Source organism: Caretta caretta, chromosome 11 (genome assembly GCF_965140235.1).
Source record: "Caretta caretta isolate rCarCar2 chromosome 11, rCarCar1.hap1, whole genome shotgun sequence".
NCBI lineage: Eukaryota > Metazoa > Chordata > Testudines > Cheloniidae > Caretta > Caretta caretta.
The window spans coordinates 33,828,394-33,847,264 of record NC_134216.1 but is presented as its reverse complement, the minus strand read 5'-3'; the positions used below and the strand labels follow the sequence as shown (position 1 = coordinate 33,847,264).

General features: G+C 42.1%; 1 long non-coding RNA gene across 3 annotated transcripts in view; it reads left to right on the top strand.

Moving 5' to 3' along the window:
• Positions 1–18,871, top strand: part of LOC125644786 (uncharacterized) — a 57,145-nt gene that overhangs the window by 14,223 nt on the left and 24,051 nt on the right. The window contains exon 2 of one of the 3 annotated variants that reach the window (XR_007359128.2): positions 16,706–17,085. This is a non-coding gene — a long non-coding RNA (uncharacterized LOC125644786). The remainder of the gene's footprint in view (positions 1–16,705; positions 17,086–18,871) is intronic. The other 2 variants (XR_007359127.2, XR_007359129.2) reach the window with 2 other exon arrangements.

Here is an 18,871-nt window from a genome sequence, read left to right as displayed (position 1 = left end):
AATTTGTAGCACTTATATAGCACTTCACAGACATTAGTTCATTCTCAGAATACCTGACCAAGGTAAGTATTCCCACTTTACAAATAGGAAATTGAAGCACAGAGAGGCTAAGTAATTTGCCAAAGGCCCCACTGCAAGTCTTGGTAGAGCTGGAATTGGAGCACAGGAGTTTCTAGCTCTCAATTCTGTTCTCACACCACTGGTCTATGGTTTCTCTTATTTACCATGTGACACCAGCAGTTTTATTTGGTTACTATCCAGCATCCATAGGTTTCTTTTATTCTAGCAAATTGCCTTTTTTTACCAGTGTCTCTCAAGTGGCTACATGCTCTTCACCATCCTTGACAGGATTTTTCTACATTGTTTTTTTGTTTTTTTTTTAAATTCCAGTATGTATTCTTCCCATCTGGCTAGTCCATCACTCTTCTTAATTAGTAAAATGCCATCCTGTTAGATTCTCTCCTGCCGGGAAGTCAGTCAGCTACCAAATCATTTCTTCACCTCCATCATATATTTTAACATTTTAAAACAGCAAAACTGTAACATTCTTCTTTAACAGGAAAAAGTGAAATTAACTACAGCAACACTAATTAAGTATAGTTTAACATTAGCTTGAATTTAAAACAGTCCTCATGAGACTTCAGAGCATGTACCCAAAGTATCATAAAATATGTAGCCACACTCCTTCTCAATTAACAGTCATTTATTTGGGAACAAGAAAAAGAAGCAACAAACAGGCACAACCTGTTCCTCACTCCTTTTCTCTCTAGTATTTATCCTCTGCCCAGCAACACCAGACTGCTTTCTCTGCTTGCATTCCAAAAAGAATTCTCCTTCTTGTGTCTGGGGAATACTAAGGTAGTTACAGCATCATTATATTTCCCTTTCTTGAGCCTTAAGCATGTTTTTACCATTATAAAGCTACTTAAAGACAAAATATTGGCTATTAAATTGTAAGCCTTATGTTGAATGTATCAGTTGTATTACAAAAATGTCATTATTTTACTTCTGTCTAACACTTACACCAAGTGGAATGACAACCATTTCAGATCACTGAATGCCTTAACTTTATTTATTGATATGGTGAAGAAAGAAAACTTAAGACAGTCACATACTACCATAATGATGTCTTTTTAAATGTAAAATTAATTCTTTATTAATTTTATAATAATATGATCATAATATAGCAATCATATGGAGACATATTCCACTGGTTTTTAAGCAGTCAGACAACTTGATTGAGAAAGTCACATTTAATAAATAAGAATAGATTCAATGAGAAATTACTCTAGAGATTTATAGAAATGAATAGAGATCATTTCCATTCGTCAAGAATATTTTTTAGCTGTCCTGTAGTATTTTATAGCAGAGATGTAGTTCTCCTAAATTCTATAGGACTCTTTTATAAGGAAGAACTTTAAAATAAAATACAATATAATGAAACATTGCTAAGTGTATAAATATGTACAGGTATAGTGCTACAAACTATTTTAAGACTATGTAAATGCTCTAATATCAAAATAAGCACACTGAAGTAAACAAGTTGTGTGGAGTAGAAGGGAACAAATTCCTGTTAATCACAAAAAGGCCGATTCTGCCACATTTACTTGTAAGGAGTGTTACTTCGCTTCCCATGCAGTCTCATTGAAGCCCTGAGACCAACTGCCTGAATAAGATACCACTCACTCTCTTTAACAGACAGATTTAGGCTATGGCATTGGGAGATATGTAGAGAGCAAAGGCCGCTATGCTCCCTCCCTTGCTATGTAGCTTCTGGGGAGTCCTCTGTGTCAATAATGTGTGAACAGAATTCTGTGTTAATTCAAAAACATAGCCTAGCAGAAAAGGAATTGGAACTAGGGAACAGACAATCTACATGCAAAATGTCATGACAGGTTCAGCATTAACTCACCTTCTTCACTTTAACCCCCACTGGAGGAGTCAGAAGTGCCAGGTGCCACTTGGGGAGCTGTAGCATAGTGGTAAAAGAGCAAAACTTTGCTTCTAGCATTGTGGCCTTACAGAGAAGCCAGCACTTAAATCCATAGGTTGAGACCTGTGGGGCTTCATTCGGCAGTGTCCTGCAGCAATCTCGCTTACATAACATTGTGACTGTTCTTTCAGACTTAGAACCAGATCCATTCCTGATACATGAGTACAGCATGACCAATATTTTAGTACATGGGAGCAATAGTATGAATAGATCAATGCATGTAGCTAGTCTCTGTTCATCACTGTCACTTTGGATAGCATGTTGCCTCTTCAAATCTTTGTCAGACTGGTGGCCTAGGGCATGCATGCCTGGAAAATATACTCTTATTTGGGCATTTTGAACATCATGGCACATCTCATTAATAATAAGTAACTTCTTTTGACATAACAACATAAGACTTATTAAGCACAACTTTGCTGGGTTCACTCAATGTCTAAACAGGTGCATGTATCAAATCCCTATTTACAGGTTGTAACATACATACAGTAAATTGCCTTAGGCAGTATCTCAGTGGCTCATAGGAATAATGAGCATAAAGAGTGATAATAAATCACATGGCCCCTTTAATATAAAAGAAATGAGAGCACCATCCTCAGCGTTGCGGAAAGGAAAACACTGGTTAACAAAATATTGAGGGGTGTTCAGTATAATAAAAAAAGGTTACTTACGGAGAGAGCCAAGATACCACCACTGTTATGGATGAAGTAAGTCCAGTTTTGACCCCTCCTCCTATCTTTTCCAAACCAACTGTAGTACATGAAATTTCTCAGGCATGATGATATGTAGTTGAGTGATTTTTGCCCAGAAAGTTGAGGGTCACTTCATGAGGCTCCCAGAAGCAAATCTTCCCTCCTTTCACCCAGACATTCTCTGTTTCTGTCTTTCAGGTTAAATTGTCTTTCCTGTGTGCGCTGCTTCTCCCAGAATCCTATACTGTCTTTCCAGTTCCCTCTGTCTTTGTATCTGCATTCTTCCCCAAAGTCCCCAGTCTCAGCTGCCTTTGCTCAGACCTACCATCTCTTTCCCACTCACCTGTTCTTCCTCAGTCTATGCCTCCCACTCACCAGAGTTCCCATCACCAGCCTCTGATCTCCAACACCTCCCATCCCTAGTCTCTCCCTCCCTAGCAAACCTGTCTCCTCATGCTGCCTTGTGTAAGATATGTGTAACCCTTCTGCCCGTCAGAGTTGGCAGCAACAAGGGCCGGGTTCAATATCTAGGGGATCCATTCCAATAACACAATGCAAACCGGCTCGAGCCCCCACCCAGTGACCTGGGACAAATATATACCACCCCCGCTGGGCGCCTCCAAGAGGCAATACTTCCCCTCTCGCAAGCACATAGTCTGAGTGTAGGAAAAGCCTTTTAATAACAGAGAGAAACAATGTGGCATTATGTTGGGGAAACACCACCAACAGGATTCATAACACAACCCATGAGCAAAAAAAACCCACCCCAAGGAAATTGGGGCATGCCCTTTTCCCTTGGGTTCTTGAGTCCAGCAACCCCAAATCACCCAAAGTCCCAAAAGTCCAATGACCCAAAAGTCTCTGTCCCTGGTCAGGGCAGCCCCAGAGTTCGAAAGTTTATCTGTGGAACTTTACCTCCCAACCTGGGTGGAAATGGGATGGGGGTAAGAGGCACCTTACATGATCTGAAGCTGACCGCCCCATAGCAGCGCTCCGCTCCGCCAGCCGCCCCACGAACTCCTTCACTCAGCTGTGCTCCACTCCGCCAGCCGCCCCACAAACTCCTTCGCTCAGCTGCGCTCCACTCCGCCAGCCGCCCCACGAGCTCCTTCGCTCAGCTCCACGGCCCACAAGCAGCTTCTGCCATCCACAAACTGCTCCACGTCGAACTGCTTCACCAGCCGGTCCGCAAGGCACTCCAGCCGTCCCGCAAACTGCTCCACAATATATCTTCAGGCTCCCCCACTGCTTAACACAACACTCAGTGATTTCAGCTCTTAGGTGAATTCAGCTTGTAGTAGGGGAGCCCCAGTGTTGGTGCACTGTCAGCCCAAAGTGAGCTCAGCAGCCTATAACCAGACTTCTAATGAAATCAAAATTAGCTCTGATATTCCACAGTAGAGAGAGGAGAAAGTACAATTAGCATGTAAGGCCCTCACCAAGGGGCCCATGCCACCAAGTATTAATACTTATCCCCAGCCTCTCTCCATTCACACAGTTTTGGAACCCATGACCATTGCCTAGCGAGTGCTACTTAGTTGATGGTGAATCCCTCCATCATAACAAAAGGCCACGTACAGTTCCAAGCACAGTTCCCATAATCAGGGTAATAACAATTTATTCTTCCTGCCCCAATAACAGAGACACTGGGGATCCCACAGCAGCCAAAGTGACCATTTGGGCAGCTATGGTCTCATTCTAGGCGTGGTGGGTGTGCCTATGCAAATAAGATTGGCCCCTGCAGTTCTTTTCCACAACTTGCCACACCTCACCACCAGATGTCAGGGTGGAGCTCATCCTGACACTGCTTACATATGTATCCCAGTTGGATGTGTACTTTATAAACACCTCATCAGCACTATGCACAACAGGCTGGCAGTATAGCAAAACCTCTCACAATACTTCAGGTGAGAAGGGGGGAAGATTTCTCTTTTACCTGCACCAACATTTCAGTAGGGAAATGTGAGGCAGTCACAGTCCCGGGCGGCATGTGACTCCTGCATTGGGGAGGCTAGGCGTGAGTGCCGGAAGCTCCCTAGAAGTGGGAGGGACCACCAGTGCCTGGACCACAGCCCCGCCCCCTTCTCTGCCCAAGGCCCTGCCCCCACTTGGTCCCCTCCCCCAAGGCCCTCCCCTGCCACCGCTCATGCCTCTTCACCACTTTCCCTGAGCCCGCCCTCCCTCCCCCCCCCGGCCACTCATTGGCAGACGGTGGGGGGGGGGCTCAGGGGAACGGGCGGAGAGGCACGAATGGCGGGTGGGGTGATCCTGGGGGAAAGAGGTGGAGCAAGGGCAAGACCTCAGGGGAATAGGTGGAGTGAGGACAGAAAGAGGAGCAGTGCAGGGGGGGCCACAGGGCAAAAGTGGAAGCGAGGCTTTGGGATGGAGTGCGGGTGGGGCTATGGCCTGGGCACCCTTTTGGTGGCGGCACCCCAAAGGCAGTGGGCTGGCATACCTCCAGATGGAGGTGCTGCTGCATCCTGGCATCTTATACCCACTGCCTATGGTCACAGACAGAGAGAAGGGGGATTTATGCAGTTAAGGAGGTGTCCAGAAGGAAGGGAGGACAATAGGTTCAGGCATAGGGCGTGGGAGACATTCCTGAGGAGAGGGAAGCACAGATGCACAATGAGATCATCCTGAAGCGTGATGCATGTACTTATGTCACTTGAAGACTTAAGTAGATGGATGTGCAACAGTTATTGACCTTGGGTCCATTGTTTTAAATGAATGGTTTATGAAAGATTGTGTTCTACTCCGTGGGGAAGGGTTACCACTGCTCCTCCAGGAACTAAAAGCAGTGGGTGCTGATGAAGTCAAATCAGCCAAGTTGTAACCCCCTTCACTTGCAAGAGGTACCACTTCCTGGGGAAGCTCACATAGACTAGTTCAAACTGGATTCTCCAGAGGCCAGACAAAGAAAGGATTGGTTAAATAGCCTGAGTTTAAACTGACTCAGGCCCTTCTTTCTGATCCAGGAAATTGACAGGACCTCTGTCCAAGGGGAGGCCCCAACCCTGGCTGAAGTTTGGAAAGGTTTGACCTACTAGGGCCATACAAGATTTGTGGGTGACCTCTTGTAAACTTTTAGCATGTGCATAGGAACTTTTTTGCTTTCTGTAATGCTTCTAACTGAAGAATAAATGTGCTTGCTTAGGAGGAGCTGTGTGGTGACTTGTAACTGCAGGCAATACACTGGTCATAGCCTTCAGAGAGAAAAAATAGCATAAGCACTGGCCTGTTTAGGCAGTCTGGCTTGCTGGGTATATCACAATAAGGGGGCTTTCCGGCCTTAAAACCCCTGGTTAGGGAGAGGAGTGAGGTCTTTACCTAACAGAGGTGTTAGCTGTGTGCCAGAAATCTTTAACAGTGCACCCTTGAACCATGGAGGGGGAATGAAAGTGCAGATACCCTGAAACTGTGACAGGATTAATCTAATTTTCTGTGTAGTACAGCTTTAAATGGAAGGAGTTTTGCTAGGCCCTGGTTCAGTGGGGGTGAGGGGCATGCTCTGTGGTAGTTCATGTCAGCTGCTGCTTGTGCAGACTTTACTTTTGTTCTTTCTTGTTTTCCTTAATTTAAAATTAAAAGGTTTCAGAGTAGCAGCCGTGTTAGTCTGTATTCTCAGAAAAAGGAGTACTTGTGGCACCTTAGAGACTAACCAATTTATTTGAGCATAAGCTTTCGTGAGCTACAGATAAAGTGAGCTGTAGCTCATTAACCAATTTATTTGAGCATAAACTTTTATGAGCTACAGCTCACTTTATCTGTAGCTCACGAAAGCTTATGCTCAAATAAATTGGTTAGTCTCTAAGGTGCCACAAGTACTCCTTTTTTAAAATTAAAAGTAATTCAGGTGGAAAATACAGGTTTTCTCATAGTGTATAAGAAACATAGCTAAAGACACTGGTCTTTGGAAAGTGAAGAGGGAAGACTGGTAAAGCAATCTCTATGACAGATAGGAGGAATAGAAGGGAGGACAGCAGTGGTTCTAATCTGTGCTAGTCCTACTTACCTCTCGAGAAACCTCAGGATTCTATTTCCCCATCCCACATATTCCCATCTGCCTATTCAACCACGCCAGCTCATCCCCTCCCCAAATATCACATTGGGGGCCTTCAGTTAATTTGCCTTTGGGACCCTTATTCATAAATCCACTTAGCCATCAGAGAATGTATTAAATGGGGCTTGTTGTTCTTGTTATTTAAACCCATGTCTTTTCAAAGGCAACCAAATTAAAAACTAACATTTTTCTAGCTACATGCTTGTGATACAAGAACATCCTCAAAACACCAGGTTGGCAGAGTGGAGACCATATATACACACACATTAGTGGACTTGTTTCTTTCATCAGACTTTTTTTTTTCTCTTTCCCCGCTGCTCCTTTTTGGCATTTGTGTGAGTTTGGCATTAGGCAAAATGAAGATGACTTGGCTGAGGATGAGAAAACAAGAACTGACTTCAACATTTTTTTTAATTAAATGAGATTCTTACTTTAGCTTTTCAAGACCATCCATGCTGCACGTACCAACCCCTCCCCATTATTAACGTTTCCTTTTCTATTGTTAACACTTGAGAAGATGAGAATGTGTATATTTGCTAGTTAGCATATCTCAGATGGTAATAGCTTAAATAATACAAAGAAGAAAAATAAGTTACTGGAGAGTAAAAAAAGCACTGGGAAGATTTGAAGTGCTGTCAAATACAAAAGATATTTTAGGACATCTGTTCAAAATGCTGGCTTCTCATATCCTTCAATTTCATATTCCTTTTTTATATGTGGGCAATAAAATTGCATGATTCATTAAATACATATTTTGGCATCTGCGTTTACTGTATATTTTTGAATACTGGAAGTCAGAATAGAGAACTTCCTTCTCAGCATTTTTTTTAATGGTACACTTTGAGCAGAACATTACAGATGGTGTTCCCTGATTGCTCATAAAATTTCAGGTTTAGGCTGTAGTTCCCTGATAATTCTCCAAAATAGCCTGAAGGATTGCAGAACTGTATAACTGAGTTTTGATCATATATGGACTTACAGGTGAGCAGAACAAACTCAGGATTATTTAAAGGCCTATTTGTTGTTAAGCCTAGGGTGACCAGACACCAAATGTGAAAAATCGGGACGGGGGTGGGAGGTAATAGGAGCCTATATAAGAAAAAGACCCAAAAATCGAGACTGTCCCTATAAAATCGGGAAATCTGGTCACCCTAGTTAAGCCATATATATGATATACAGAAGGCTAGTGCAAGCATTTTCAGCTTTCATAGCTTAGATCCCATCTTAATACAGCAATTGTTTCATGGATACCTCCCCCTCCATTCACACTCATGTAAAGTACCACCCTTCCCATTCACAATCACATAACATCCCTGTGGCAACTACTTGCTTACATGGATGTTTAATATTCATGTATATTCATTTTTTTTAAAAAAAGTGATTTAGCATCTGGAAACAAGGAAAAGAGTTAGCCCCATATGACCAGCCAAGTCTTCTCAACAAATCACTCATTGCCCATGACCACAGATTAAGGACAGTTAGCTAAGCATCAGGTTTGATATAACTTGAGTGGAGCCAAGCAAAATTTTTTGTGCAAAACTTTTTTTTTAACAGAACAGGTCAACCAAAACAATTAGCAAATTTAGGCCAATATTGTCAAATTGTGCCAATAAAAAAACAAAACGGGGAAAAAAAAATCTGAAAAAATTGAAATGTTTCATTTCAACTTTTTTTGAAAATGAAAGGTTTTGATCTGAAACAAGCTTTCATTTTGAATTTTATTGATTCTTTAAAAAAAAAAAAAAAGGTTAAAAATATCCTGAAAACTAAATGAAACTTTCAGTTCAGGTCATATTCAATTTCGCCCTTCCCTCCCCCATTTTTTGTTTGTTTGTTTGGGTTTTTTTTGGTTCAGCCACTTAACCAAAAAAAAAAAAAAAAATTATTCACACAACTCTAAACTTGAGTTTTTGAAATTAAAATGTATTGATATTGTTTACTCAGTGTTTTGTCAAGGTAGGTAAAAAGTCATGGAGTTTAATGCATGTGCATTATTTGCATATGACTTGAAAAGCTGTGATAAAAATTTACAAATTTGAGCACTTTGACAAAGGCACCACTTACTCCTCATGGTCATGGTATAGCTTTGCCTCATTTTCCCCACCAGTTGGCAGCCTCCCTGTGCCTTTCAGAGTTTCTATGAAGTGTTCTTAAAACTACAGTACCCACCTTCTGAAGTGAAGAAACAGATTGACAGAGCCAGAAGGGTACCCAGAGGTCACCTACTATAGGACAGGCCCAACAAAGAAAGTAACAGAATGCCACTAGCCGTCACCTTCAGTCCCCAACTAAAACCTCTCCAGCACATCATCAAGGATCTACAACATATCCTGAAGGACAATCCCTCACTCTCACAGACCTTGGGAGACAGGCTAGTCCTTGCTTACAGACAGCCCCCAACCTGAAGCAAATACTCACCAGCAACCACACACCACCCAACAGAACCACTAACCCAGGAACCTATCCTTGCAACAAAGCCCGTTGCCAACTGTGCCCACATATCTATTCAGGGGACAACATCATAGGGCCTAATCACATCAGCCACATCATCAGGGGCTCATTCACCTGCACATCTACCAATGTGATATATGCCATCATGTGCCAGCAATGCCCCTCTGCCACGTACATTGATCAAACCGAACAGTCGCTACGCAAAAGAATAAATGGACACAAATCAGACGTCAAGAATTATAACATTCAAAAACCAGTCAGAGAACACTTCAACCTCTCTAGTCACTCAATAACAGACTTAAAAGTGGCAATTCTTCAGCAAAAAAAACTTCAAAAACAGACTCCAACAAGAAACTGCAGAACTGGAATTAATTTGCAAACTGGACACCATCAAATTAGGCCTGAATAAAGACTGGGAGTGGATGGGTCACTACAAGAACTAAAAACTAATTTCCCCATTCTAATTTCCCGCTACTGTTACTCACACCTTCTTGTCAACTGTTCGAAATGAGCCACCCTTATTACCAATACAGAAGTGATTTTTCGTCCTGTTGATAATAGCCCACTTTAATTGACTTGTCTCGACCCCCCACTTGGTAAGGGAACTCCCATCTTTTCATGTACTGTTATATATATCTTCCTACTGTATTTTCCACTCCATGCATCTGATGAAATAGGTTTTAGCCAACAAAAGCTTATGCCCAAATAAATTTGTTAGTCTCTAAGGTGCCACAAGTACACCTCATTGTTTTTGCTTTCCCTCTGTGATAAGGAAAGTCCAACAGAACCAAAACCACTCCTTCATCCCTTGATTGGATCCTCCCATAAGCTACAGCTCTCTCTCTAGGTCCACACAATCTTCAGTCTTTGGTCACAGGGTTCACAACAATCCCTTTACCACTTGGTCCCAGGCATGTTGTATTTGCCAGAGACAGTTTGGCCTGCCCCAGGACAGAGCAAATGTGAATAAGTCCCAGGCACAAATTCAAAGTGGTGTTCCCCTAAAAAGCTTTTGTGACTCATTTCTCATGCTCCTCTTCTCACTCCGACAAAACCCACAAACATAGCCCCTTTTCCCTGACAGCTACCTCTTCCTCTGCCTCCTCCTCTTTTACCACCACCAAAACTCACCCCTTCCCTTGGTGGCTGCTTCCTATTACACCTGCCACCATCCTGTCTCTCTTTTTTCCACTGGCTTCCATCTCCTCCACCGCCACTCTTCTCTTCTTTCCTTAGTGGCTGTTCCCTTTGAAAGCTCCACTTAACTTTTCTAATGGCTTAGTGGAGCTGACGAGCATGCCTAGGTAAGTGGCCCTGCCCCATAGCTGTTTCACTGTGGGGAGAGAGAGCATGTGTGTTCTCAGATGTGTTGCTTCCATGGCTGGCTCCATAAGGGGCCACGGTGGAAGCAGGAGTGAAGGGGTTAGAGGATACTAGAGTTCAAAGTAACTGACAATTAGTTCCTTTCCCTTCCATGTAGCAATGGCACTCTGCTTCCCTATCACCTTTTCCTGGGTCCTTCTTCCCCTCACCTAGCCAGTCACAGATAGTAAGTGAAATAGAAGCGAGAGCTTCAGTTTGGTTCTTCTTTTTATGGCAGTTCTTTGTGTGGTCCTCCTGCAGCCCCAAAGCAGCCTGGGGCAGTTGAGATGGGAGTCATACTTCCTAGTGAGGCCATCCATATTTTTATTTTTAGCTTGATTTCCTCTCAAGTACATTTGTGATTTCTACTGTCCTGATACCCCTCAGAATGACACACATATCAATAATATTGTTGCTCGTTGGAGCCTTGCCTGGTTGTACTGTTAGGAGGAGAAATTGATCTGAGTCAGGTATTTTGTTGTGCAATTCTGTTTATTTACAAAGAATGTGCACAAACTTCTGTTTCCCTGAACACAGTAAGAACAAACAACAGCAGGCAGTTTCCTTGCTCAGAATTTCCAAGCTGCCTTTCTAGTCAGTCCTGTGCCCCACAGAGCTCTATCTCTGCTACCTCACAGGGTCCCACTTACGACTGCTTCCCTGACTGCATCGAGGTCTATTAGCCAGGATGGGCAGAGATGGTGTCCCTAGCCTCTGTTTACCAGGCGCTGGGAATAGGTGACAGGGGCTGGATCACTTGATGATTGCCTGTTCTGTTCATTCCCTTGGGGCAGCTGGATTGGCCACTGTCAGAAGACAGGATATTGGGCTAGATGAACCTTTGGTCTGACCCAGTATAGCCGTTCTTATGTTCTGGCTTTCTGCCTCTGACACACATAGTTCCAATCAGCCAATGCCCTAGCCCAGGGGTTCTCACAACAAATTTTTCAGTGACCTCAGAGTGCAGCCACCAACTCTTGCTTGTGGCCACTCTGACAATTTTTCATAAAATACTTATTAACTTTAGGAAAAACAATAAATATTCACATACACATGTCCAAATCATTGTAATTCATTTATGTAGGGTTTATTGCTGACTCAGTAATAAAAATAATGTACAGTTGTCTTTATTCTTTACTGGACCTAGACAGAATAGAAACAAAGATAAGGTGCTTTACACGTTCTTGTCTTTTTTTGTTATTGTATCTTTTGAGGTTTTTGGTTGATTTTTTTTTTTATTTTTTTAGATTTGCTAGTTAGTAAGTCTGCTGCTGTGAAAAGTGATACTTGTATGTTGATATCACTTTTCACAGCCTCCCAGCTAACTACTAAGTTTGAAAAGTGATATTAACAAACATACAAATATCACTTTTCACAGCAGATTTATTCATCCCTAGCAAGCCTGGGGACAAATTAAGCCCTGGATGGGGAGGTGGGTGGTGAGGCAGTGGGGGCCAGGGATGATGGCGGGGAGGTTAGCCCAGGGGACAGAGCCCAGTGCCCTGCACCTGGAGGATGGAGACCTGCTGCTGGAGACTGCTGCCCGCCATCCCAGGACTGAAGCCTGATTCCCACTGCCTCTGGGAAGGTGGGGAATTCAGTGACTGCCTGCTCCTCCAGCATTTGTGTCTCCAGAGGAGGGTAGGGCCCAACTCCTGGTGGTGGTCCTGGGGGAGGGGCCACTGCTTTGCCCCCCAAATCACCACCCAGGAGACTGTGGCTGCAAGAAAAGCCCCTGGTGGCCACATGGGCCACGGTGGCCACATTTGAGAAAATGCTGCCCTAGCTCCTGCATTTACAATTAGTCACCAGGGAAACCTCTTGGCTCTGCATACAGACGAGTGCCTTGGGTGGTGGCTCTCTTTCTCTCCAGCTATTTTACTCCATAAAGGAACTTAATTGCTTCTTCCTTTTAGCCTGAATGAAGGGTGGCTAGCATGCCCATCTGCTCTAAGGTCTGTGATTTCCCATAGATCAAATACACTCCTGATGGCAGCCACTAACACCTTCCAATATAACAATATCCTGATCTTTTATAGTGCATTAAAACTCAATTTTTCCTCACTTCTCCCCATAATTAACACAAACACTGTCTCATCCTTTTTTCTTCCCCTCTGTATCTTTTCCTAATCTTAGTATTTTTGTAATGCAAGGCCAAACTGTGCACAGTTACAATCCTTCTGGATTCTCTCTTCAGACATGGTCCTAATAATCTCCGCTTTGTACTATATCCTGCTATGTATCCCAGTGTTTGCTTTGCTTTGCTTTTCTTGCTGCTGCCAAATATTCTGTAATGTGATGCATTTAATAAATAATTGTTTTAAATATTGTCTGGATAGAGTTGAGAGGGAGGAAGGATTTTCTACGGTTCAGCCTCAAAATAGGAACTCAGGAAATTTCACTTCTATTCCCAGCTTTGCTATTGCCCTTCCAGCCTTGTCTAAACTAGGGAGTTTTTACCACAAACTCCCATCATTGCTCTCACCAGTTGAGCTGCATCATCGTTAGCAATATTGGGAGGATGAGTGCAGCCTTGCTTTGGCAGCTATTTTCAGCATTGTGTCAGTGAAACTCGGTCAGAACAAGTCTAATCGGCAGGATGGTGAAAACAGCTGCCAAAGTCAAAAGAGGTGTGTCCTCACACCAGGACAGCTGATAGCAAGGTTGGGAGTTTCTGGGGGGAAAAATCCCTTATGCAGTCAACCCTTGTTGTTCCTCACTTTTAGGATTGCTGGGAGTAGGGATGCTGTGAGTGCATCAGCACCCCTGGCTTGGAGTACAAATATCAATGAATGTATGGCTTCCATCATAGATAGGGTTTACAGTTTTTCCAATGGCTTTCTGCGCCCTCACTATAAAAATTGTTCCAGTGTCCCTGCCCACCCACAGACTCCTCCTGTGTTAAATGAGGATAGTAAAACTTATCTCAAAGTTATTGCAAACATTAGTGTTTGAGAAACAATTTGAAATCCTTGGATAGCAGGTATAACAGGAATGTGAGCATATAAAATTTGATTTAGATGTTCGAGAGGCTTTTCTTCTTACTTTCTTCAGTATCAGAGAATACCTTTCCAAACAGATTGTAAGAAGGACTGTTTAATGATTATTCATTATATCACCTCGGATGTTGCTGCAATGTACTCTTTTAGAGAGACTAGTAATTGAAAAAAGACATGGGTGGTGGCATTAATGAAGATATGAAGAGGGCCAGATGTACTAAAGGGCTGTATCCTGTGAGCTTTATTCAAGGGAGTCATTCGTACTCATGTGAGAGTCCTATTGGAGAAAAGATATAACATTTAAAAAGCTGTGAGCAATACATAAATGTATATTCCTGTAATAAAAAGTTAGCAGAGAAAAGCATGTGGAACACATAACATATGGCATTCTCTCACACCTCATCTGGCATTTGCCATATTCTGCTTGTAACTTTCTAAATTTTGTATATTTTTTCCTCAGTTTCAGTGAATTGGATTTTTGGCGGGGGTTGAGGGGGCATATACTATAATATCAGCAGGAGATGATTTACAACTACATTTGCATGATCTGAATCAGGGAGTTTAGTCTAGGTCACATCTTAGTAGAGACCACCACACTCATTAGCAGTTGTTCAGCTCATATAAATCTCCTCCTGTTTCTGATTGTACATCCTGGCAGTAATGACAGCAGTCTTTCACGTGAAAAAGAAATATTAGAGAAGTGATTAATTTATTTTAGCTAGCTTCTCATGTGAATTTGACAGCTGGAAATAAAGAGAAGCAGCACCACGTGACCAACCTGCTCACGACAGATCACAGTTTGAGAAACTCTGATCTAAATGATTAATGGGCGATTTATTTTTATTGGTCATAAGACTGAAAGCACTGGGGGTTTTTAGAGGCAGTGGTTGCAGATCTGAATTTAGTAAATGTGGCAGACTGACTTTATTTGTCAATAATTCATGTCTGATACAGAGTAGAAACACGGGTAAGGAAAGATATCAAACATCAAATCAAATATCAGGCAGACAATGAGTTATTTTCAAGATTAAAACCTTTGGTCCATGCCAGTAAACATCTGAACGGATGTTTAATTAGCATCTCAAAAGGACCTTTTTCAGCGTCAGTTACCTGGAAGGTAGATGAATACAACTGTGGGCTGAGAGTCAGTGGTTGTGTGGATACACCTTCAAAGGAACATTTGGAGAAATCAGTGTGTGTAACAGAAAGAAAAACAGGAACCCAAATGTCTTCACCCAAAGATTGATTAATTAAAATAGGGAGTAACTTAAAAATATACAGTGGATTTTCATAAGAAACTTCCTATTCCCTCAGAAAGGGCATGTATATAAATACTTTAGCTCACATGCTGGGACTAGGAATACAGGCTAACATCTTGAGCATCAAAAGGATCATCGTCTGTAACTGCAGTGGAAGGGGACCAGACTCCTAAGAGTGGAAGATGATCTAAGACACCAGAAGAGACTGGTGTGTATGTGGAGAGAGAGAGAGAGAGAGAGAGAGAGAGAGAGATGCTGCCTGACAAAGAGAGTGGTAGGGAATAAAGAATACATGCTCTACTAGGCTGTAACATATTGCATGTTCTCATGTAATGGCATGAAGGGGACCTGTCTAGAATAGCTTTTGCAGAATTTCATACTAGGCATGCTATGAATATCCCTTTCTTTTTAATCCAGGTTTTTCTCTCTCCTTAACAAATATTGTTTTGAGACCATCTGAGTCTTAGATTGTTTTGAGGTAAAATCCCTTCAGTGCATCCCTGAAGAGGAGAAGATCTCTTGTGAGAGGCAGCTGAACACAATACCTGACCCATAGCAATCATCTGAGGCAACCCCCATATAAATGCTCCCCAATAGTGATTGTGGTCAGTAGATGGATAGGAAAGCTGGGTGCCCTTGCAGAGTGGGAGGAATAGGGGAGTGAAAGTTACAGTAATTATTTATACAAGGGCTCCAAAGGCCATTAATCAACACATTTCCAGTCACTTTTCTGTTAGTTCTTGTTAACGTAGTTCCTCCCTGTGACTCTTTCCACTGATGACCAACCAAGAAGTAGTTTAGAAGCCTGTTATTCTTTCCAGAACATATGTATCTTATTTGAATGAACAATATTAGTTCTCCCAAAGTATTCGTATTCTCCCGAGACTGCAGAAATCTGGATAAAATTTATTACAGACATGAAGCTGCTCACCTCTGTGATATTTAGTACCATGAAGCTAATATGTAATATCAGATTTCAAATCCTTAGTTATGTTCCCTGTTTAGAGACTGTTAAATTTCAGAATGTTAGATGGTTCCCTGTTAGTCTTGCTTACAATTATAAGAAATGATCAATAATACAACAATCAATAACACTTTTTTCTGTAACTTGTCAGTGAAATACAGTAGCTTTTGAAATAGCAGTGTCTGCTTATTTGATTTGTTCATTTACATCTTTACAGTCCACAGATGTCCTTGACCTCTTTATTTTACTTGCCAGATGGCAGTAGCAACTAATTTCCCCCTTCGCCCCCCCCCACCTACTTTTCTATATTCATGCAGTTCAGAATGTTTTTTAATGATCTCATGGCCTCGATTAGTAATTTATCATTTAACACATTTACAAAACTTACATCAAAATGTTCTTTCCCCTTCCCTCTTCAAAACAAATGGAAATATTTTTCTCCTGCTAAAACCCACTCCCACAACTCATGCATTTCTTATGGATATGTCCTGCACAGTTCTGCAGTAACAGAATTTGCAGGGAATTATCAGCCTCACTTCAAATCTTCTGTGGGTCAGGGAGTAAATTGGATCAGGGACTAAAAAGGACAGCTCCAGCACTCAGGTACATATTGTCTCTGCAGGCAGAAATGATGAAAAATAGGTGAATCTGTCCAGAAGAGTGAGGAATGGTCAGGTATGGGGAGGGGAGTGTTATTTCTATCGCATTGTACCGAAGACTTCTTGGAGCCCATCCATGTGTGTTCAGTGGGGTTCAGGTTCTACAGTTTTGGAGGGGCTGGGACAGAGCCAGAGGGAACAGTTACTCTCAGCAGTATTGCCTCCCCCACTTGCCTACAGTATTGCCTCCTCCAAACCTACAGACTTTTGTGAGGAAGTTAATGCTTATTCTACCATAATCTCTGTCCCTCCTCTTTACTGTAAAGCTTTCTTTGGCAACCAGGAGACGAGCCCCTGACTACAAAGGGACGTGGAGGGATGAGTAACCAATGCAGATGGTTTTAGCGTCATGAATCGTCCAGAATCTGCTGATTTGTGGGAGAGAAACCTCCGGCCACTTCCCCAGGAAGAAGGGGAAGCCCCTGAACCTGAATGAAAGACTGCATCAGAAATTCCACCACTGCAGATGGAATTTCCTACATGGAAATAACCTGGGCACGGGATGGCGTGGCCCTATGTTATCTAGCAAGGTAATACAAAACTGAGTCACTGTAAATTGGTGTCTATCAGCAGTGACAGATTCATTATGATGTCATCATTGGGCTTCCAACATAAAATCAACATAACTTAGGACAGTGGCAAGAAGGTAGGTGGAACTGTTCTTTTAAATGCTGTTTCTACCCTTTTTGTAAGGGTAGGGTTTCTGCTCCCATGGCTCTCATGCTGTACTGCAGTAGGTTATTGTCCTCCTTTTTGGAAGTAGTTGCTTTCCAGGGGTACTGAATATACATAGCTTCTAAAGTGCTTTTGGAGCCAGGATGAGAGGTGTTAGAGAAAATATTATCAGTATAACATTTTAAAGCATATTTTCTAGAGTGGATGGGGGAATGGGGAAGGTAAAAAACTGAAGGCCTAAAAACTCTGGTGGCAGAAGAGGAGCAGACTGGTTATTAAACTGATTGTGTAATAAACAGTTAAGAGAGCTACTATGATGATTGATGGAAAGAAACACTTCTGGCAGCAACCATAAACTTTCAGCCTGAATGACTTTCAGAGAAATAACAAATCTAAAGTAAAACACAGAACAAAAGTATCTCTCAGAGAGCCCCAGCACACATCTCCTCTGTAACATGCTGCATTAACTTTCTCCTACCCAATGGCAGCTATCCTGGCACTCCACCACAGACATTTAGAAATCGAAAGATGCAGTACCCAGAGAACAATCATAACTACTAAATATCTCGTCATAATACTTAAGACATAACAGTTGAAGCAAAAAAAAAAAAAAAGAAAATTACATAAAACATCAGTCAACTAATTCTATATATTTCCTTCCCAAGAAGTCGGTTGTACAGACAATGCCAGAAACAGAAATACATTTTCAAGGGAAGTTATGACCACCCCAAAATGGAGGTCTGATTCTGCAGCCCTTATACACACAAGCACTGAAATCCTGTTATGGTATGTGTAACCTACATGCTTGAATAAGAAATCCTCAATGAGCCAGGGTTTCCCTAGGTGTTTAGGAAATGTAAGAGAGTGAAAGGCTGAAAATCTTTTCCAACCAGCAAGTGAGTTGTATAAATTACCAAAGAGAAGCATCAGATAGGAATTGAGTGGGTGGGGGGACTATTGGGTGACTGAACAGCTATCTGAAGAGAGGAGAAAACTAATCCATTAAAGTCTTTCCTTCCTCCTCAAATTCCTTCCTCAAAACCCACTTCTGTGTTGGTTACAAGCCAGCAACCAACCAATAAGTGTGAGGCTGAGCATCAGCTGGGGATAGGTGATCTATATAATTTGCTTTAAAAAATATTCAAGAGCTTTGGAACCATGAAGTTGTAAAACAGCTAACCTATAGAAACACATCCTTGTCCTTCTCTTTTCTCATAGCAAATTTCAAGTTAAATTGCAGTGACCATGTCTTCCTATGTGTTTATACAGCATGTGACACAATGAGCTCTGGAACTGACTGGGGCATATGTATGCTCCCACAATAGAAATAATAGTAATCAAACATAACAGCAAGACTAAGGCCCTGCCTGAGTCTATAATCCTTACATAGGTAAAACTCCCACTGATTTCAAGGTGAGTTTTGCCTAACTGAGGACTTCAGGATTCAACCCCCTGATGCTTAGCGCGATCTTGTTCTGCCTCTGAACTTCCTACTGTTCCAGTTAGTAGGACATTATTTGTTGCCTATTTTGATTAGATTCTAAACGCTTTGGGGAGCAGGAACTATTTTATTTTGTGCTGTGTACAGCACCAAGTACATTCTTTGGCATTAATAAATAGCAAATTAAAAAATATAGAACATTGTAGAACTATAGAACTCAGTTATCAGGGATATCTACTGATCTTGTCCTTATTGTTAGTTATTTAAAACCTAATTTATTGCTTTGTTTGTTTTTGAGTTTAGAGCTTAAGCATCT